This window comes from Anabrus simplex, chromosome 1 (genome assembly GCF_040414725.1).
Source record: "Anabrus simplex isolate iqAnaSimp1 chromosome 1, ASM4041472v1, whole genome shotgun sequence".
In the NCBI taxonomy this organism is placed as follows: Eukaryota; Metazoa; Arthropoda; class Insecta; order Orthoptera; family Tettigoniidae; genus Anabrus; species Anabrus simplex.
Genome location: NC_090265.1, coordinates 1,610,733,579 through 1,610,755,815, shown reverse-complemented (window position 1 = coordinate 1,610,755,815; position 22,237 = coordinate 1,610,733,579). Strand labels below are relative to the sequence as shown.

Here is a 22,237-nt window from a genome sequence, read left to right as displayed (position 1 = left end):
CTCCCCAGTTGTATCCCCCGACCAATAGTCTGAAGCTCCAGCACACTGCCCTTGAGGCGGTAGAGGTGGGATCCCTCGCTAAGTCCGAGGGAAAAACCGAACCTGGAGGGTAAACAGATGATGATGATGAGATGTAGATCGTTCATCTTATTTTCACATATAGTACATACTGAGTTGTCTTTTCTCTTGATCCAACCCTTATTCTTATGCAGCCCCATTATCCACCAAATCAACTCCTCTCTCCGTCTATTATTTCCAAAATTTATACTAATCTTAGGGACTTGGCGTACATCGTAGAATAAACTCAGAGAATGTCTCTTGCCGCTTTCCTCTTGGGTTTTGATGTCCTTAAGTCTGGCTATCATTGCTCTCTGCCACCTGCTCCCTTTACCCTTCCATGCCTCCGTCCAGATATAACTTAACCCTATCCTCTCCACATAGGTTTTAATGAACATCAACCAACTCTCTGTATACATACTCTTTTCCTGTTGCTTAAAGGCCGCCTGTACCACTGCACCACCCTGTCCTCTCCTCAGTCTCATAAGATAGTTTGGAACCCTCCGAGCACAGTCCACTTCCATGTATTCACCACATAGTTGAGTTTTTTCTTTACATTGCTCAGAATTTGAAAATAATGGTATTTCTGTATCGGTCATGTCCATAGTAACAAGAAAATGCATTTTTTTACTTTTCCGTAATTTCTGTCTGTCTGTCTGTCTGTCTGTCTGTCTGTCTGTCTGTCTGTCTGTCTGTCTGTCTGTCTGTATGTATGCATGTACACGCATCACGAGAAAACGGTTGAAGAGAATTTAATGAAAATCGGTATGTGAAGTCGGGGGATGAGCCTCTACCATCTAGGCTATAAATCATTTTGCTCACGCTGAATGAAATGGTAGTTTAGGGGAAGGCCTAAAATTGAATTCTCAACTATTTATGTTATTAGTGGTCTAATGAAAATCGGTATGTGAAGTCGGGGGATGGGCCTCTACAATCTAGGCTATAAATCATTTTACTCACGCTGAGTGAAATGGTAGTTTAGGGGAAGGCCTAAAATTTAATTCTCAACTATTTATGTTATTAGTAGTCGTATTTTAAAGAAAATGGATGTGCAAAGTTGGAGAGTAAGTTGCTACAATCTAGGCTATCAATAATTGTATTCACGCTGAGAAAAATGGTAGTTTAGGGGAAGGCCTAAAATTTAATTCTCAAATATTGTTATTAGTAGTCCTAACTTGATGAAAATCGGTATGCAAAGTCAGGAAATAAGTCGCTATAATCTAGGCTGTAAATTATTTTATTCACGCTGAGTGAAATGGTAGTTTAGGGGAAGGCCTAAAATGTAATTCTCAAATATTTCGTATTAAAGGTGTAATCGATGAATGCTACATAACTAAGGTTATATAGTATTAAATTTCCTATTATTCATGCCTTATACATTGTTACCGTACTGGCTATGATCACAAAGTTATTCATGAATTTGGATTTTTGTTACTAAGTCCATATCAGTGCCGAGTAAAGAGAAAATGGGTAAACAGTATTTAATGAAAATCGGTATGTAAAGTCGGAGAATAAGAAACTACAGTTTATGGTATAAAATATTTTACAAATCACAGAGTCGAAAGAAAACTAAATGTGAAGGCCTACAATATAGAAATCTCATAACATTGATCAACAATAACATTACATTGACCATTGTTTGTCGTGATGTGCTTTGTGTCTTCTGTTGCCCCTCATCTCCGGTAGATAGGATTACTGCTGCGTACAGAGTATTTTTATTCTATTTACGTTGCACGGACATATATAGGTTTTATGGCGGCGATGGGATAGGAAAGGGCTAGGAGTGCCTTAGGCCTTAATTAAGGTACAGGCCCAGCGTTTGACTGGTGTGAAAGTGGGAAACCACGCAATACCATCTTCAGCGCTGCCGACAATGGGGTTCGAATCCACTATCTCTCGGATGCAAGCTCACAGCTGCGCACCGCTAACCACACGGTCAACACGCCCACTCGCACAGAGTGTAACAGCCTGTCTGAATATTGATGGGAAGTAACTGGGGAGTTAGATAACTTTCTTCTTTAGCATGCCATTCCCATGGTTTATAAATTTTCTGGTACTACTGGTACGTAATACACTGGATCATCACTGGTCATCCCAGCTCTGGAACTTTGGACTCTTAGATTGCCACCGCAGTCTAACCGCAGCACTGTTCGTTAAAAGTGATAAAACGTGCGGCTTTCCATTTGATCGAGTATTTTATATGATAGCATTGCTTTTAATCGCTACATTCATACTTACGTTTTTGTAATGACCTATGTTGATTTCAGGTTAGGAAAACCACAAAGTCAGTCTTTCTGAGAATCCCGTAGCGAAGCACGGGTACATCAGCTAGTATTTTACTAAACTTATATGTGACTTGATTTAGCAAGTCCCTTTTTCTTTTCATCCACCAAATTTCTGCCCCATACAGTACTTTACTCATCACTATCGTCCTGTACACCAGTCTCAATATCCTATAACTTATCCCCGGGAATTTTGCAATTAAGATTTTGACCGTAGAAAGTGCTGCCACCCCTGACCACTTTGCCATTTTGATGTGATCAAACCACCCACCTCTTCTGTTTAGTACCACTCCTAAGTATTCTATCTTGTCTACCTCTTCTATGTATTATCCATGTAACTTCCATTTCTTATTCACTTTTCGCCTCTTGACTTTGCTTATAGTTAATACCTTAGATTTGTTGCAGTTAACTTCTTTGCGTATTCCGATAGCTTATTCCGACTCCTTTGGAGACCGCCCCTTGTCAAAGCCATTAATATGACATCATCTATGTATGTATGTTCAGTCCGTCAGCGCTTCCGCTGGTGGGATCCTCAACAGCTCAGCCATCAGCTGTCATAGATGGCCTAGGCATCACTGAAGAAGCGTACTAGGGAAATGAGGAGTGAGGTAGTTTCCCGTTGCTTTCCTTACCGAGCCAGAGTTGCTATTACATATCAGTCTGCCAAGCCCACTGAAATGCATCAACCGTCCCTATGAGCAACATTTTCACACCATTCATAGCAGGTACTGGCTGCATAAGGAATTCGCATTACTAGCATCGCTCATACCTCAGTAACTTTCATATTGTCAAAGCCAAGGATAAGACAGAGACAAATCTATGAAAGTAACAAAATTACTCTAGCCTGTACCAGAAGACATAGTGCACTGTAAACACTAGGTCCTGTCAGCAAAGGCCTATGGCATCATCTGCAATAGTTTAATTGACAAGAAACAAAATGATCTACAAGACTTGAAATTAAAGACATACCAACAACTCTTAAACTACACAATACTTTTTAATCAGTCAGCGTCACAATAACTAAATCTACAAAAATTTGCTTCACACAAAATTAACAGGTAATAAAATACCGAAAAGTAAGCAATCCGTAACATGCCCGGGCAGCCCCGGGTAATATAGCTAGTACAATATCTGTCTTAGCCCAATGTTACTCTGCACAGAAATGGTCCGGGTAGTTTTGTAGAATCAGTCTAAATAGTCTGTTATACCATGTGTACGCAGAAGAGCTGCCATCTAGCTGCAATCATTATAGCACAGCTGTAAACAACGCCTGCCCTTGCCGTCTCTCGGAACACCGCGAACTTATGTGATGTTATGTTGTAATTAGTAATATAATTATTGTATCCATTGTTTAATAATTAATTTAGAAAGTTTTATTCTTGCTTAATTGTTTACTTTTTATATGTTTTACATGTGAATTTTTGTGATTATAGATTTATGAACTTAAATAGTAAATATATTTGCAGTATTTAATATTATTTATCAAGGTGACTTGGAATTAGTAATATAATATGTAGCCGGCTAAAGTCGTGCCAGCCGCCGCGGTTATACGCACGATCCTCACAAAAGACCTGTACCGACTTACATACATACATACATTATCATTATAGACTGTTATGCCTTTCAGCGTTCAGTCTGCAAGCCTCTGAGAATTTACTAAACGTCGCCACAATCCTCGATTTCCAACTAGTGTTGTGGCCTCATTTAGTTCTATACCTCTTATCTTTAAATCGTTAGAAACTGAGTCTAACCATCGTCGTCTTGGTCTCCCTCTACTTCTCTTACCCTCCATAACAGAGTCCATTATTCTCCTAGGTAACCTATCCTCCTCCATTCGCCTCACATGACCCCACCACCGAAGCCGGTTTATGCGTACAGCTTCATCCATCGAGTTCATTCCTAAATTAGCCTTTATCTCCTCATTCCGAGTTCCCTCCTGCCATTGTTCCCACCTGTTTGTACCAGCAATCATTCTTGCTACTTTCATGTCTGTTACTTCTAACTTATGAATAGGATATCCTGAGTCCGCCCAGCTTTCGCTCCCATAAAGCAAAGTTGGTCTGAAAACAGACCGATGTAAAGATAGTTTTGTCTGGGAGCTGACTTCCTTCTTACAGAATACTGCTGATCGCAACTGCGAGCTCACTGCATTAGCTTTACTACACCTTGATTCAATCTCACTTACTATATTACCATCCTGGGAAAACACACAACCTAAATACTTGAAATTATCGACCTGTTCTAGCTTTGTATCACCAATCTGACATTCAATTCTGTTGGATTTCTTACCTACTGACATCAATTTAGTCTTCGAGAGGCTAATTTTCATACCATACTCATTGCACCTATTTTCAAGTTCCAAGATGTTAGACTGCAGGCTTTCGGCACAGTCTGCCATTAAGACCAAGTCGTCAGCATAGGCCAGGCTGCTTACTACATTTCCACCTAACTGAATCCCTCCCTGCCATTTTATACCTTTCAGCAGATGATCCATGTAAACTACAAACAGCAAAGGTGAAAGATTACAGCCTTGTCTAACTCCTGTAAGTACCCTGAACCAAGAACTCATTCTACCATCAATTCTCACTGAAGCCCAATTGTCAACATAAATGCCTTTGATTGATTTTAATAATCTACCTTTAATTCCATAGTCCCCCAGTATAGCGAACATCTTTTCCCTCGGTACCCTGTCATATGCTTTCTCTAGATCTACGAAACATAAACACAACTGCCTATTCCTCTCGTATCATTTTTCAATTACCTGGCGCATACTGAAAATATGATCCTGACAGCCTCTCTGTGGTCTGAAACCACACTGGTTTTCATCCAACTTCCTCTCAACGACTGATCGCACCCTCCCTTCCAAGATGCCTGTGAATACTTTGCCTGGTATACTAATCAATGAGATACCTCAATAGTTGTTGCAATCCTTCCTGTTCCCTTGCTTATAGATAGGTGCAATTACTGCTTTTGTCCAATCTGAAGGTACCTTACCAACACTCCACGCTAATTTTACTACTCTATGAAGCCATTTCATCCCTGCCTTCCCACTATACTTCAACCATTTCAGGTCTAATTTCATCTATTCCTGCTGCCTTATGACAATGGAGTTTTTTTTTTTTACCATCCTTTCCACTTCCTCAAGCATAATTTCACCAACATCATTTTCCTCCTCCCCATGAGCTTGACTGTTTGTAACACCACCATGATGATTTCCTTTTACATTGAGAAGATGTTCAAAATATTCCCTCCACCTCTCCAGTGATTCCCTGGGATCTGTTATGAGTTCACCTGAATTACTCAAAACACTGTTCATTTCCTTTTTCCCTCCCTTCCTAAGATTCTTTATTACTGTCCAGAAAGGTTTCCCTGCTGCTTGACCTAGCCTTTCCAGGTTATTACCAAAATCTTCCCATGACTTCTTTTTGGATTCAACAACTATTTGTTTCGCTCTGTTTCTTTCATCTACGTACAAATCCCTGTCTGCCTCGGCCCTTGTTTGGAGCCATTTCTGATAAGCCTTCTTTTTACGTTTACAAGCTGCTCTCACTTCATCATTCCACCAAGATGTTCGCCTTTTCCCATCTTTACACACAGTTGTTCCTACGCATTCCCTTGCTGTTTCTACTACAGCATCCCTGTATGCCACCCATTCACTTTCTATATCCTGAACCTGCTTACTGTCTACTGTTCGAAACTTCTCACTAATCATATCCATGTACTTCTGTCTAATTTCCTCATCCTGGAGATTTTCTACCCTTATTCGTTTGCAGACAGATTTCACTTTCTCTACCCTTGGCCTAGAGATACTTAGTTCACTACAGATCAGATAATGGTCTGTATCATCGAAAAATCCCCGAAAAACTCGTACATTCCTAAAAGATTTCCTGAATTCAAAGTCTGTTAAGATATAGTCTATTATGGATCTGGTACCCCTAGCCTCCCATGTGTAGCGGTGAATAGCCTTATGCTTGAAGAATGTATTTGTAACAGCTAAACCCATACTAGCACAGAAGTCCAGCAAACGCTTCCCATTCCCATTAGCTTCCATATCTTCCCCACATTTACCAATCACCCTTTCGTATCCTTCAGTTCTATTCCCAACTCTCGCATTGAAGTCGCCCATTAGCACTATTCTATCCTTGCTGTTGACCCTGACCACGATGTCACTCAATGCTTCATAAAACTTGTCAACTTCATCCTCATCTGCACCCTCACATGGTGAATACACGGACACAATTCTTGTCCTAATTCCTGCAACTGACAAATCTACCCACAACATTCGCTCATTTACGTGCCTAACAGAAACTACGTTGCGTGCAATGGTATTCCTGATAAAGAGCCCTACCCCAGACTCTGCCCTTCCCTTTCTAACACCCGTCAAGTACACTTTATAATCTCCTATCTCTTCCTCCTTATCTCCCCTTACCCGAATATCATATACTCCTAGCACATCCAGATGCATCCTCTTTGCTGACTCAGCAAGTTCTACCTTCTTTCTTCCATAAGCCCCATTAATATTGATAGCTCCCCATCGAATTCCATTTCGTTCGCCAAGTTACAGAAATTACAGAAATCAAAATTTATACCAAAACTATCAGTTACCCGTGGCTCCTTTCGGGTAGATTTCATAATTTGATAAAAGTAATCGTTCCTCGGTACTGTACTAAGACATATCTGAAAATTCCTAAAGTATAACACCTCACTGAAAAACTGGGTTTCATTTATCCCAGATACATTTTGTAATCCACGTTTGTGGTATTGCCTTTTGGGGCTAGGATGACCATGTGACATAGATTTGTACACGTGAGAACGTCTTCTCCCAAGTAAAAAGAAATCCGTTTCTGCATTTTTAAAGGAGATTCCAAATACCTATTTCCACACCTGTAACATCTTCAGGTTTTGAGATATAAATATCCCAATAGAAAGAATTCAACCCCTTTATCAGCCCTTCCCCACCCCTACCTACGTGGATTTCCCGAAAACAAAAAAGACATGTTTCTTCATTTTTAAAGGACTTTCCAAGTACCATGTTTCATGTCTGTAACATGTTAAGTTTTTTGACATACACAGTAGATATTCCGGTACTCATTTTAAAAATTCACCTGCTTTTTCAATTTTTTCAGCCCCTTAAGTGGTTTTCCGAAAACAAAAAATACGTGTTTTTTATTTTTAAAAGAGATTCCAAATACTATTTTTCACGTCTATGGCATCTTCAGTTTTTCAGATATATGTAAGCTCATAAAAGGTTAAAGTTCTTCGTCACTTCTTTGCACACTCCCTCTCCCTTTAGTGAATTTTCCGAAAAATACGAGTTTGTTTAAAAATACCAATTATCACGACTGAAACATCTTCAGATTTTGAGATATTAGTATCCTCATGAAAAGAATTCAACTCCTATTTTTCATCCCCCCTCCAGAAGTTGATCCCCCTCCCAAGAATGCGTGTTTTTTTAATTTTTAAAGGAGATTCCAAATACCCATCTTCACGTCTGTAACATCTTTAGGTTACAGACAATTCAAATTACAGACAAATAATTCAACTAAAGTTTCAATTCTTTCATTCCTCCTTAAGTGGATTTTCCGAAAACGAAAGAATACGCATTTCCGTCTTTTAAAAGGAGATTCTAATACCAAATTTTACGTCTTTAATATCTTCAGTTTTTGAGTTATCAGTATCCTAATAAAAATACTTCAACCTCCTCTCCAGTCCCTTTTACTCCCCACGTTAAGTAGTTTTTCCAAAAACAAAATAATACCTGTTATTTATTTTTAAAATAATAAAAATACCAATTTTCACACCTGTAACATGTTATGTTTTTGAGATATACTGTAGATATTCTCAGGGATTATGTGTACCAATTTTTGTTGGCAGCTATTCCCAAACGTACATGAATAATCTCGCTACTGTAGAATCCTGGAGCTGATGTTGTCATGGTTACGGCAGTTCATTTCTTTGTCGGATTCCTAGAGCAGGGGTTGTGTGGTTCCAATATCTCCATAACGGTCGGTTTTAGGGCCTTAAAATAGGGTTTTCGGGCCCGTAGTCTTACCGAATTTTGTTCTTTGCATCAAGGGGCTTAAAATGAGCTTTGTCTCGTCCTTGCACAACAAATTCGATATTTCGTCTATATTAGCCTGTTATTTTTATATCTCCCCCCGTCGCCCCCTCTTCGAATTGTTTTTAAAATAAAATATAGCCTGTAGCAATCAGGGATAATGTATATTTCTATTAGTGAAAGAATTTTTAGAATCGATCCAGTAGTTCCTGATATTACCCTCCAAATATACATAAACTCACAAAATTCGCTCTCTCTTTATTGTATTAGTATAGATGTCATATTTTAGTTAGATAGTCATACTTTCTTGATATTTAGTGCATCTGAGATTGTATTATGCACAAAGTGTGCCGAACATTTAACTTTCAAGCACACATTTATTCCACAACTATAAGAAATAGGTGTAGTAACACTCATTCAGTTTCGAATGAGCTCTCTTTGCCTCAAGGCTTACCAGTTGCACTGTTTGACATTTTAAAACTTTATTTGAACAGTTTTTGATTTAATTTTGTTCGTATGTTTTTCTGTGTTGTAATCGAATAAATTACTATAACTGTGACTTCAGTATTGGTTACAGAGTGTACTTCCGTAGTTACTGTAAAATGAAACCAATTTTAAGTTCGAACAACGAAGTGTTGTATGGTTCAGCAGCTTAGTCGTTAAATCCCAGAGGCAGCCAAATAAAACATAATATATTTTTGAATCATCTTACAATAGTAATTAATCCTTTTGTTTATATTATTTGGCAATATAGTCTATATTATCTACGCGCTGTAATTAAATTTTTATTACTTATTCGTAGGTTTACATTTTATTTTAGGGGGTCCGAATGTTTATTTTGGCAGGGGGTCCGTACTGCATTCGTTACTCCCTGACCTAAATCTGTCTATTCCAAATAGTTCCCTTATGAGTGGCAGAATGATAGAATAATTGAGAAGTGGATATACTGCACTGAAATTGAGGACTAGCTGTATTAGATTTAACTGTTCCTTTGCTCACTAATATTGCTTTGAGATTTACTATTGATTGTATTGAGTCAATTCGTAGAGAACAGGGAGGTAGAGAACGACTGACGCTGTTTTGAATGCCTGAGAGAGTGCGGTACATTAGTTCGGCTTTGACTGAAGAAAGTCATAGACACAACCAACACAAACCTCAGTGACACGTACGACAGCTACTCAACTGGCAGCCTATGACAAAGCCTTTTACGAGTGCGCGGGCGGAAGAAAGACATCTTTCTGTCAGTAGTAAGCACTCTGTGTGGTCCGTTAAACATACATTCCAACGCCTTCAGACAATATTTGGACTACCGTACGTCCTACAACTTTTGGCTGGCCTACAACTGCCTCACAGAATCATGTGTACAATGTTTAGGTGAGTCATAAAGAAGACAAACCTTAAGATCAGCGACCGAGTGAGTTTCCAGTTTAATGAAGACATCTGAAATATTGTGTTCTTTCCACGATACAGAGAAACAAACCAACTCGTGGGGCAACAGCTTAGTTAGAGCTTATTTAGAGCCTTGGCCTCCCCAGCCAGATAACCTGCAGATAGTGGAGTATCACGTGGTCAGGGTGACAACATTCTTAGCCTCTACTTCTCGTATCAGACAGCTCCTCAGTTACCCTCACGATGTTGAATGGAATCCACCAGTCTAGAATAAAGGTTACTGGGTTGACTGGGAAGCCTCCGTGTAAGACATGCGCAGGCTACCACTACGTCATGGGGAGGTATCTCCACGTAATAAGACTATGGTACCTGACTGACAAATATCGACAAGTTAACGGAATCAATCAATCAATCAATCAATCAATCAATCAATCAATCAATCAATCAATCAATCAATCAATCAATCAATCAATCAATCAATCAATCGCCAATGATTTGCATTTAGGGTTGTCGGTTGTTTACCAAGACTTCCTTAAATGAAATAAAAGAAGGTGGACATTTATCAAATAAATTCCTCATCCTATAAAGGGGTATTTTCTCCAATTTGTCCTCTACAGCTTCAACTTTGTCTTCAAATTATTTCCTAATTTTAAAACACCGTGCGAGTTGGCCGTGCGGTCAGGGGTACGCGGCTGTGAGCCTGCATCCGGGAGATAGTGGGTTCGAATCCCACTGTCGGCAGCCCTGAATATGGTTTTCCATGGTTTCCCATTTTCACACCAGGCAAATGCTGTACCTTAATTAAGGCTACGGCCGCTTCCTTCCAACTCCTAGGCCTTTCCTATCCCATCGTCGCCATAAGACCTATCTGTGTCGGTGCGACGTAAAGCAACTAGGAAAAAAAACTCCACTCAAGCTTATTCATCTACTAATATCACTCCAAGCCTTCTCTCCACTGACAGCTCGGAACATTCCGCTCATCTTCCCAGCCTAAATTTGCAAAATTTTCGTGATACTACTCTTTTGTCGGAAATCACCCAGAACAAATCGTGCTGCTTTCTTTTGGATCTTTTCCAGTTCTCAAATCAAGTAATCCTGGTGAGGGTCCCATACTCTAGAGCCAATTCTTTGGATCCAAGGAGGCTTTTGTTCAGTTTTCTTCATCTCTTGAGGCAGAACTGATTTGTGTTATTTCTCGTAAAGTAAATGCTGTCCAGAGCTGTCTGCATGTTCAAATTTATCTTTTTATCATTTTAAGTTAGTTAGATGGGTATAAAGGATTATTTAGAGTAGCTAAGAGTGTGTATATTTCTTTTTCAGTGTATTCCATTGTGTGTGATTAGAGATGAAGGACATGGTCACTGTTTTTATAGGTTGCACGCCACTAGAATTCCTATGGGAATTTATGTTTACTGCAGTAGTGCATATTTTTTGTAATGCATGGGTTTTTCAGGCGTAATTATGAAGCAGATCCTTAGAAAACTCGCATCGTTTTCTAGTTAGAGTCCTTTAATTATGCAATGGGGGCAGGTCGTACGGGAAGAACGAACTACGGACTCTGATGTGTAGGAAGCCAGATGAGCACAAATTTATAAGGTGGTTTCGAACCCTAGGGCTGGTCAGAAGAAGGCTCGAGGAGCCTGGATATAGATATGAATAATTAAAGGGGAGCAAGACCGCGTCATTTAGAGGAGGCTAGGTGAGCCCATATTTATGACTAGAGGAAGATATGAACCCGCATACTGCCAATTGAATGACCTGAATTGGTCTTAGAATTTTGAATGATGATGCGTGTATTCAAATGAAAGAGGCTAGAGGCCTTATTGACGTGAAATTGTTTGTTATAGAGAATTGAGACCGCGGGTTATTTTATGGAATAGCAGTGGTTTAACTGCGAAGTTTTGAGAAGGGAAACAAGTCTTCAGTAGTGAAAGTCTTGCAGGATAACGTTAGCCCCCTCGAGTGTAGTTGAATGAACCAGCCAGCTCTGTGTTTTTGTGAAGGTCGCCCTCAGAGCTTAGTTTCGCTTCGACCCGTATCCCTGCATTCCATTGAACATATGGGAGATGTTTAAGTAGGTTACAGCTGTTCCGAGGACAAGGAGAGGGACGTCAGAGACACGCCTCCGCGAGTTCGGTGGAGATACAACCCTATGCCTATATTTTATTGGTGTGATCCCAATAATCCACGATAAGAAGAAGTGTATAAATTTTTGTGTTCATATTACAGGATCCCATACGAGTTATCTCATTTGTATGTGTTTTTCTTTCAGCCATTTTCTGGATTTTCTTTGCTATATTTAAGGTTTGATTTATGGGTCTGGTATTTGTATTTTATGTTATCTTTGTTAGTGTGTGTCAACGATACCAGCGTTGTGTAACTTTGTTCTTAATTAGCTCGAAAACTAAAGATGGGTTGTGGCGTTTGTGCCATTCAATTTGCGTACGGACAGCCGTACTTGCGAGTCTGTGTTAGGTATAAGTTAGAGAAGCAATGGACTAGCCTTGATTATGAATTTATTTCATTGATGTTGTATAAATGTAAATATTAGATCAAATACTAGGGTGATTAACTTACTACCGCGGATATTTAAAGATGTTTTTACAAGTGAATCCCTATGGGATTAGGACGTAAGAATGAAGTTTGCCTCGATCCAATTTCGTAATGTAATCATCCCAAGTCACTCCAACGTCATGTGTTTGTTTTAAATTCGGGCCGTGACCCGCTTTTGTAATTAATCTTGGCTTATTTTAAATTCAATCCATAATATGCGCGGCACGTTTTTCATTGTTTTGATGGTCATTTGGTTTTATGTGTAATTCCTTTTGTGATTTTGTGGTTTGCGTAGTGTGAATATTAGTAATGCTTTTAGATAATAAACCCATTTTGCCCCCATTTCTTTCTCTTATTCACGTAGTTATGTACTCGTAATCCTGTCTATATACCCATAGTATTTACCTCATTTGGAGGTTACATTTGTTGCTTTGCCAATTTTATTCTCGAACAATTACCACGTGCTCTTCCGACTGAGTCCGGCATATTTTGAAGACGGGTACGGTACACTAACCTGCCGGCCAACGTTCTGATGGTAAAATTTTTTGACCAACGGGATTCGAACGGTGTCAGGGCATATGGACTTAGCGCCTTAGCGATCATGGTCACCAGGCGGGCCCTACCGGGATGGTAGTATGGAGAAAAACTCAAATTAAGGAAGCAATGCAGTAAGTTCGCTGCTGCATCATCGGTATTCTGTAAGAAGGAAGTGCGTTCGGAGAATACATTTATCCTTATATTGCTCTGTTTTCAAGGTCACTTTGCTATTTGAGGGCTAATACTAGGATTATTCTTGATATCTTACGCATTACATGGTGGAGACTTGAAGGTAGTGGGATTGACTGCTGATACGAGCGTGCACAAACAATGACAGGAGAGTGTTCTTAATGAAGAGATGTCGTTAGGAGTGAACCCGTCGGATTAAGCTGTGCAGACAAACAAGGCGAAAAATCTCGGCTATGAAGTATAAGACATGTAAAGGAAAACTTAGAAAAGTGTGAGATGATGACTTACTGCCAAGGTTAAGGCTTGCTTCAGAGTGACAGCTAGAGTCCTTTAATTCAAAAGCTGTCAAAAAAGGGGGCCTATGGAGTAATGCTGATAAAATGATTGATCATTCGCACAAAAACTCGCAAAATAAAAAAAGTTTACTCTGCAGCCGCTGAAGTAGAGTTCAGGTGTTTCGTAGCCGCAGAAGTCAGAAGAAATCAAGTTATTCTGAAACGAAGGTTCCCTATGAAGTACCAGTATAATATAACAACATAGTACCATATTATATTTGTATAATAGTCAAGTTCATGTTTATTTGGGCTGTTTTATTTTCGTTGACACTATATTAAGAGACTCGGATGTTAATCTGATTTCATAGAAGTTTTGGCTTTAGTAGCCTAAGTGCGATACAAATATTTTGCAAAATACCTTGAAGAATGAAAATTGCTTATTATAGAATAAGTATACGTTTAACCAACATCGCTGAAGGTCTTCATTTCTTGATTTCTTTTCGTATGTATATCGGGTGTTATTCTAATTTTATTTCTGATCTGGCAGGTAAAACTAAATTATCTGTAAAATCTAATTATGATATTCGTACTGGTTTTGCTGCCAACTGCATGTTTCAATCACTTAAATGTCAATCTATAGTTACGCCATCCAATAAAATTGCGACGAATACAGTCATACGATAGTCATATCATATTTTACAATCCTCAAATATAATTTATAAGTAAAAAACTATCCACAGCTCAGATGAAATGTTTTTTTAATTTCCAGTTCTTTACGACTTTCCATTATTTCAGTCCGGAGAATTTTGTCAAGCGCACTTATCCAGATCCATAAGGAACAGGCTAGAGTTTTTCTAATATTTGTCTCAACACGAATATTAAATCCCGAGCAGTGCGGTGTGGTTCTAATAAACTTCTTTATAACCTCAGCAGTAGGTTCTGGGTAATCAGGCTTCAATTATTATATGGACAGAATTCATGTCAAGCTAAAATGTATCTGTATCTATTAAGACAGGAAGTTGGTTCAAAAACCCTTATGGTTATCAGAATTAACTTTACTTATTCCAAGATAAGAAAGTTTCGCTCTACAAGGAATTTTGTGACAGATTTCTATTGCACTTAGGCTGATATTTACTGTGAACACCATTTGTATAAAGGCAGACCTCAAAGTCTTTTTATCGGGTCAAAATAACAGAAGCACTTCATAAAACCGTCTGAATAACCGCAGATGAACTTACAGTACGTATTTCATAACTATAATATTTTGATATATTATCACCGAAAGATACTATTACACTGTAAGATATCGAAATGTTTTCAGAACAGCTTAACTTAGGTATTTCATAACTGTAATATTTCAATCACTGAATGATACCAGTACTCTGTAAGATATCCAATATTTTTTAGAACAGCTTGACATTTTCTGACCATTGAGGCTAAAAATCTCCTGAACTCTACTTTAGAAGTTGCATACCATATACTTTGGATTTCTTCTCAGAGTGTTTTTCAAGACTTTTAGTTTCGATTATGTCAATTAGAAATATTTTTTCTGAGCTCTATACAGGTTTTGACATTCAAATTGTTATATTCAAAGACTGTAAAATGCATCAAGATATTATTGTATTCTTAGTCCATTTATTGGATTGTAGAACTATGAACTGAAATCTATCTAACTCATATGTACGAGATACCATCCGATGGACCATGGACCTGGCTGCTAGAGACCATGGGTAGAGCCCAGCACGGATGCGGATATCCACGAAGTTAGTGTCTTGGCGGATACAAACTGTATGGCAGTGCGGATAATTTTGCTGATGATTTATAAATAATGACGTTTATTGATTTTCACTCAGGTATACTCGTGTTTTTGCTTGTGGTTAGATGACCCTTGACAGTGGTATGGGAGAATGGTGATACATAAAGAGCCTTGAAACCATAAAGTTGTAAATCTGACCTAAGCCTAACTTGTTCCTGCCCGCAGTTAATGGAAGGAAGGAACAAAGATCAGTACGTCGGTAGTTGTGTTGCAAGAGAAAATTCCTCATAAACCTGTGACTGTAGGGGTTCTGGTGCCAGGTGTCAGGCCTATTGTATTATGTTAACAGATCTCTCCGTTTCAATACCTTGGGTGTAATATACTCTACTTAATATTTAAATTATCCGCAGATAACTATTTTGTGGATGCGGATAACCATTCTCGGATGCGGATGCGGGTGCGGATGAAGGAAGTGCGGATGCGGATATTATTTTGAAATCATGGGTTTCTTATAAGTTATCAAAAACGAAGCCAACATCCCAGCACAACCTCTGAGAGTTTGTCAACAAAGTTTCTTTCAGTCCTGTGTATCTCTTCAATGATATACTTTTTCTAGTGACAGCATTTCCGTCTTAGAAAAGTTGGCATTTATGAGTTACAATATGCCCTACATTTCCATTGAAATTCCCAGAGTAAGATAAACTGTTAACGATGCTAAGAAAAAAATGTAAAGCCGTGTGATGACATGGCGGGTGACAGTACTACTACTAGTACTACTACACGGTTCAACCCGGAAAATAAATTAAATAATACTAGGAAAATGTTTTCATTCCGTCTCCTTCAGAGCCTCCTAGACCGTAACGCCGTCTCTCAGGCCATAGAGATGAGGTTACGGTGAAGGATATGTTCGGAGAAGGTGAGAGGATTGGCGGCCGTGATGTGTACTAAGAAATGTCCCCCCCATTCGTCTTAGTGCAGGAGGATGGGAAACCACAAAATTCCATTCTGAGGACAGCCGACGGTGGGGACCAGCCCCTCTCCGTCTCCCGAATGCAGAGAGGTCGAACCATGGACCAGCCGTGGCCACCTGTAGGCCGACCCACTCTGCATCTGCCGACCGTGACAGTACTTCTGCCCTAATTCTTTGGGATGATGAACTTAAAGATTATGCTGTGAGAGATAAGAACGTTCTTTTATCTTTATGACAGCAATTGATAACGGAAAGGAGAAAAGTTGGTTAAACCCACAATTATGACTCACTTCAATAGCTTACTGGACGTCTTTCCTCTCGAGTAAAAATTGCAAATACTCGAATTTAGCTAACGTCATATGTCTGACGACCTCAGTGGCGCACTCGGTTGGTCATTCTCCTTCTGTTCCCAAATCAACGAATTTGATCCCGACTGACAGTAGGCCTAGATAGCATCTGACAGTGTTGAAATGCTTCGTTCGCTTCCGCTTCATTAAGTGCTGCGTACGATAGGTCTAAGCCTGGCATCTTAGCGTTCCGGGTGAGTCCGCTGCGCCTGACCTTTTCTGTTGTTAGGCATCCGAACGAACATCCGTGGTGTGAAGGTCGATTCTCCTTTGCCGGATACCAAGCTATAGTCGCCTTTAAAGTACTTACCGGTACTACGTCATCACAGCAAAACATTTGTTGCCGGGTTGAGTGGAGCATTCTGACCCCAACTTGGCAGTTTCGATCCTGGCTCAGTCCGGTGGTATTTGAAGGTGCTCAAATACGCCAGCCTCGTGTCGGTAGATTTACTGGAACGTATAAGAACTCTTGCAGCACAAAATTCCGGCACCTCAGCGTCTCCGAAAACCGTAAAAGTAGTTAGTGGGACGTAAAGCAAATAGCATTATTACTAAGACTTTTGCAAAAACTTGTATGCGGCAGGTATTTACACGATGCATCAAACTGGCATACGATTATGCAAAAGGTATATGCAAATTATAAGCTTTCGATTGGATATGAAATGAACGCTAAAAGCGATGGCATACTGATGGGAAACGTGTGCGAGTTTGTAAAAATGGGAAGTAGTTTTACACCAAGTATGCTTTACGATAAGATTGAGGCAACAGTCATTGTGGTGCTATGAACTAAGCACAGACGTGCTGACGCATGTGCCCGAGGAATATGGGTTCGAATCCCATGAACGCTAAATATTCTTACAGTAATCACATTTTAAGACTTGAGTATCAAATACAAGGCCATTCGTTCCACATTCGACCAAAAGCATGCAGCATGTATGTTCACTGTGCACTGGCCTGACACTTGGTGTAGCCTAGCAGTGATGGTCATGAGTATGTGTACTATATGCGAACCTTTTCTTGAGCCCTGAGCTCCCTAGTGCTGAATCGGTAGACCTCGGGCGACATCTGGCGTACTCTTTACGAACTAGTCCTGTCGTTGTTTACACAGCAAAGCCAAACTATATAATTCATGCTAGTAACAAGATTCGCATCGAGAAATGTTATATAATGTTAAATAATGTATGTGTGACACAGTTGTTGACGTAAGATAATAAATGTTTAGAAAATTCATATCGATCATATTATCGATTCAATTCAGATTTCATTTCCATCCAGTTGACAGTATAACCGGAACCGGCAGCGCTCCCTCCTTACTCCTCACCCCGTAAAAATCGGGCTCAAGAAAAGCTTCGCGTATAATACATGCTCCTAATCTACGGTGAATCAAAACAGAACGCACAGGAAGCACAGTGCCTGTACCACGAAAGGTTTCCATACAGACGACAACTAATAAATAAATAAATAAATAAATAAATAAATAAATAAATAAATAAATAAATAAATAAATAAATAATCCACGGCGTTAAAGTATTTCGGATACATCGGCTTTGCGGACGATTAACGAAGTATAAAATGCGAATGAAATTATCAGGATTAAGTTGGATTCGAACCCATCTACCACCCACAGTTATCGAAACAGCACCTCATTTAAGCTATGACACCACGGCGGCTCCACCCGATTATTTACCGGAAAGCGTACTAGATGGACAACTACTTCCGCTTCACAAATGCACACACGTCTTCTATCAGTATGTCATCGCTTTTAACGTTCATTTCACACGCTACTGAAAGCTTATAATTGGGACGTACTTTTTACATATGTCCGCCTTTGTGGTGTAGTGATTAGCGTGATCAGCTGCCACTCCCTTAGGCCCAAGTTCGATTCCCCGCTCTGCCACAAAATTTGAAGAGTGGAACGAGGACTGGAACGGGGTCCACTCAGCCTCGGGAGGTCAGCTGAGTAGAGGTGGGTTCGATTCCCACCTCAGCCATCCCGGAAGTGGTTTTCCGTGGTTTCCCACTTCTCCTCCAGGCAAATGCCGGGATGGTACCTAACTTAAGGCCACGGCCGCTTCCTTCTCTCTTCCTTGCCTATCCCTTCCAATCTTCCCATCCCTCCACAAGGCCCCTGTTCAGCATAGCAGGTGAGGCCGCCTGGGCGAGGTACTGGTCATATTCCCCAGTTGTATCCCCGACCAAGAGTCTGAAGCTCCAGAACACTGCCCTTGAGGCGGTAGAGGTGGGATCCCTCGCTAAGTCCGAGGGAAAAACCGAACCTGGAGGGTAAACAGATGATGATGAGCAAGGGAATGTTTTCATTCCCCTTCCGGAAGGGAAGGGGCGGGCCACCTAGAAGGTTACGCCTTCTCTCTGGCCAGGAGATTTGGCGGGGTTTGGGGATTTGGTGTGGTTTGATGATGAAAGGGAAGAAGCTTTGATTTTTGGTGATGTGGGGGGGTTTGGCCTCTTGGCTAAGGGTGCAGTGTCTGCTCTTTTGCTTTTTATTGTATTTGAATTACATGGTTTACAATTCGTCTTACATTGGTTATACATTACATTTGGTACATTACAATTATAGATGTTTACTGTTGGGAGTTTGGGAAGAGGAGGTTGAGGGTTTGTTGGTAAAGGGAAGAGAAGTTTAGTAAGGAGATGAGGAGTACCTGTAGGAGGTAGGAGCGGTTGTGGAGGTTCCTAGGGAGGGATTGTAGGTTGGGAAGCCGGGTGCGGTTGCGAAAGGGGTTGGAGCGGGAGTAGGGTTGCGGGGGGGATCGGGATGGCTCCACTCTATGGTGGCGGCCGAAGAGTTTGACCCCCTGTTGGATTAATCGTTGAACGCCCTCGGTTGTTGGGAGCTGGAGTCGCAGCATGAAGGTGGGCTCCGGCTTCGTTGTGGATCCTTGAGGCTCGTTTGATGTGACGTCCGGCGAGGCGCAGTTCTTGGCTGATGATGTTGATCGGGATTCCTGGATTTACGCCCCTCACGACGCAGCTGGGGTTGCATTCCGATGGTGGTGATGTTCTGTTGGATTCGGGCGGTGGTGGTGGTGTTACTGGTCTTGCTGTTTCAGGTGCAGATGCTTCCTTGGCGGGTGTGGGTGGCCGAGCTGTTGGGTTGGGTGAGCTGATGGGAGACATCATTATAGGGGAGGTATGGGTCTGGACTGTGGTGGTTGTGGGGGTTTTGACGGAGGTGGGGGTTAGATAGGTAGCGGTGGTGGTGGTAATAGTTGTAGTTGGAGTTGTATGTGTATAGGAAGGGAGCTGTTGTGGCGGGATGTAGAGAAGTGGCTGGGTGCAAGGTTTCGGTGTTGGTGGAGGAGGAGTGTAAGGAGGCGGCTGGGTTCCCGGTTTCAGTTCAAATTCCATTTCCAGATGTTTTGGGCAGGGATCCGTGAAGAATTGCCGTCCATAGATGTATATTCCATATATCAGCGCCTGCCGGACGTCGTTAGGCGTGGCTAGTTGTACCAGGAATTCGTCAGGAGGTAGGTTGTTTTCCAGTATCCTGGAGGCGTTAGTAGCTGGAACGCCGCTGTTACGGAGAGAGCGAAGGATTGATTCACCTGTTTCCCTGAGATCAACGCCTTTGAGGATGAAGTTAGGCATTATGGGGAGGGCGACTTCCTTTTGGTGTCTGGCCTAATTATGCTGGTTAGGACGGCAGGGTACTGAAGTTAGAGTTGAGAAGTTCCCCTGTCGTAATAAAAATAGGCGTGATCGCGATGATGATGATGGAACGAGATCCAATCAGCCTCGGAAGGTCAACTGAGTAGAGGTGGGCTCGATTCCAGACTCAGCCATCCTCGAAATGGTCTTCCGTGTGGTTTCCCACTTCTCTTCCAGGCAAATGCCGGGATGGGACGTAACTTAAGGCCACGGCCGCTTACTTCCCTCTCCCTTGCCTATCCCTTCCAATCTTCCCGTCCCTCCAGAAGGCCCCTGTTCAGCATAGCAGGTGAGGTCGCCTGGGCGAGGTACTGGTCCTCCTCCCCAGTTGTATCCACCGACTCAAAGTCTCACGCTCCAGGACACTGTCATTGAAGTGGTAGAGGTGGGATCCCTCGCTGAGTCCGAGGGAAAAGCCGATCCTTGAGGCTAAATAGATTAAGAAAGAAAGGACTTTCTACATAACCGTATGAGAGTCTGCAGCATTGTGCAAATACCTGTCGCATACACGTTTTTGCAAAGGTGATGGTGCAGTAAGTGAATGAGGGCGACTGTCGCTTGGTATAGAGTACAATACGTTTGACAGTTCTAACACTAGTGAGATGGAGCATTTCAACTAAGCTCACAAACTTGAAGAGTACAGCGTACAGCAAGAAGAGAAGGTTGTTGTCCCGTTACTGGTGAATACTCATATTGGGGGCATATGATGTATTTGGCTCATGTAGAACGTACTGGTAACGTATATTATAATGTGGTCTAACAGAAGGTAACTATTATTATTAGGGCGTAGGAGTGAGACAGATAGATGAACCGGAACCAGGAAAAAAGTACTATTTCGGTATTTACCTACGTTGAATGTAGTAAGGCACTCAGATGTACTCTTCACTCATCCTCTTCGCATGTCCAGACCATCTCAGACCTTCTTTCCGACCGGTCCTACCATGACCGTCCACCTAATATGGTCGTTTCTTATTCCGTATTTCCCGGTTACTCGGCTCATCCATCTCAATCTCTTCATCTCCACTACGTTTTCTCCCGAGTCTTGATTATCGGCCAGTTTTTGGCGCCGTGAAGCATTGGCTATATTACTACTGTCTCACTTAACTTTCCTTTCATCTTACAGTTCACCTTTTTGTCACACAGGACTCCACTCACCTTTCTCCAGTTCATCCAACCGCCTCTATTCTATGGTGTACTTCTTTACTCAGTCCTCCATAACCCTTGACGACCGACACAATATACTTGAACCTTTTCACCGAAGCTAGCTTTTCATCCTGGAGTTTTATGAGCGTATTCTCTACACTCCCTGTCGACATGTATTCAGTCTTCACTCGGATAATTTTCGTCCAGCACCTTTCTCCGCTCTTCCAGAGTCTTTTCAAGACTCTCTCTGGTCGTCTCGCGCTATATTACGTCGTCGGCAAACATCGTGCTCCTTGGAGCGATAGGGTAGAGTGGCCAGACAAGAGGAATGGAATTAGTGTGAAAATGGGAGGCAAGTGCCGGGGCTGTACCTTAATTAAGGCCACGGCCGCTTTCTTCCAATTCCTAGGCCTTTCCTATCCTATCGTCGCCGTAAGACATATCTGTGTCGGTGCGACGTAAAGCAAATAGCAAAAAAAAAAAAAAAAAAAAAAAAGAGGAATGGAAGTGCATGAGAAAGAGGAGCGTGCCGCAAAAGTATGTGAGACACTAGAGAATAGAATGTACAAGGGAGCGAAAAGGCAGGTCAAGTGAGGGCATGCCCTCTGTAGGCTAAAGATTATCATGTGCAGCTCCACTTGCATCTCGTTGTGCTTCTCTGTCAGTCGTCTAAGGACAAATATCGGGTCAGTTGTCCCTTTCATAGGCATAGTTAACTGCTACCCCCTACGTGTATTTCTCACCATATCCTTACATCAGTTATCCTTTCCCGGAGTTTCATTGTGTGTGCCATCAGCCTGGCACCTCTGTAATTCCAGCAGTCTTGCACCTCACCCTTTCCTTTGTAGATTGGCATTAATATACTCCTCCACTCCTCCGGTATCCCTTCTTATTGATTCATTTTCTTCACTAAATCCCACAGTACATCGACCCACCCCCCACCCCTATACCCATGCACCTCCACTGGTATTTAGTCTGCTCTCACAGTTTTTCCATTCTTCATTTTCCTCAA

General features: G+C 41.3%; 1 protein-coding gene across 1 annotated transcript in view; it reads left to right on the top strand.

Moving 5' to 3' along the window:
• The first annotated feature begins 9,674 nt into the window (after window positions 1-9,674).
• Window positions 9,675-22,237, top strand: part of LOC136858589 (uncharacterized) — a 332,089-nt gene continuing 319,526 nt past the window's right edge. Inside the window, exon 1 of the mRNA XM_068225628.1 lies at window positions 9,675-9,771. The gene's annotated coding sequence lies outside the window, so the exon portion shown is untranslated. The remainder of the gene's footprint in view (window positions 9,772-22,237) is intronic.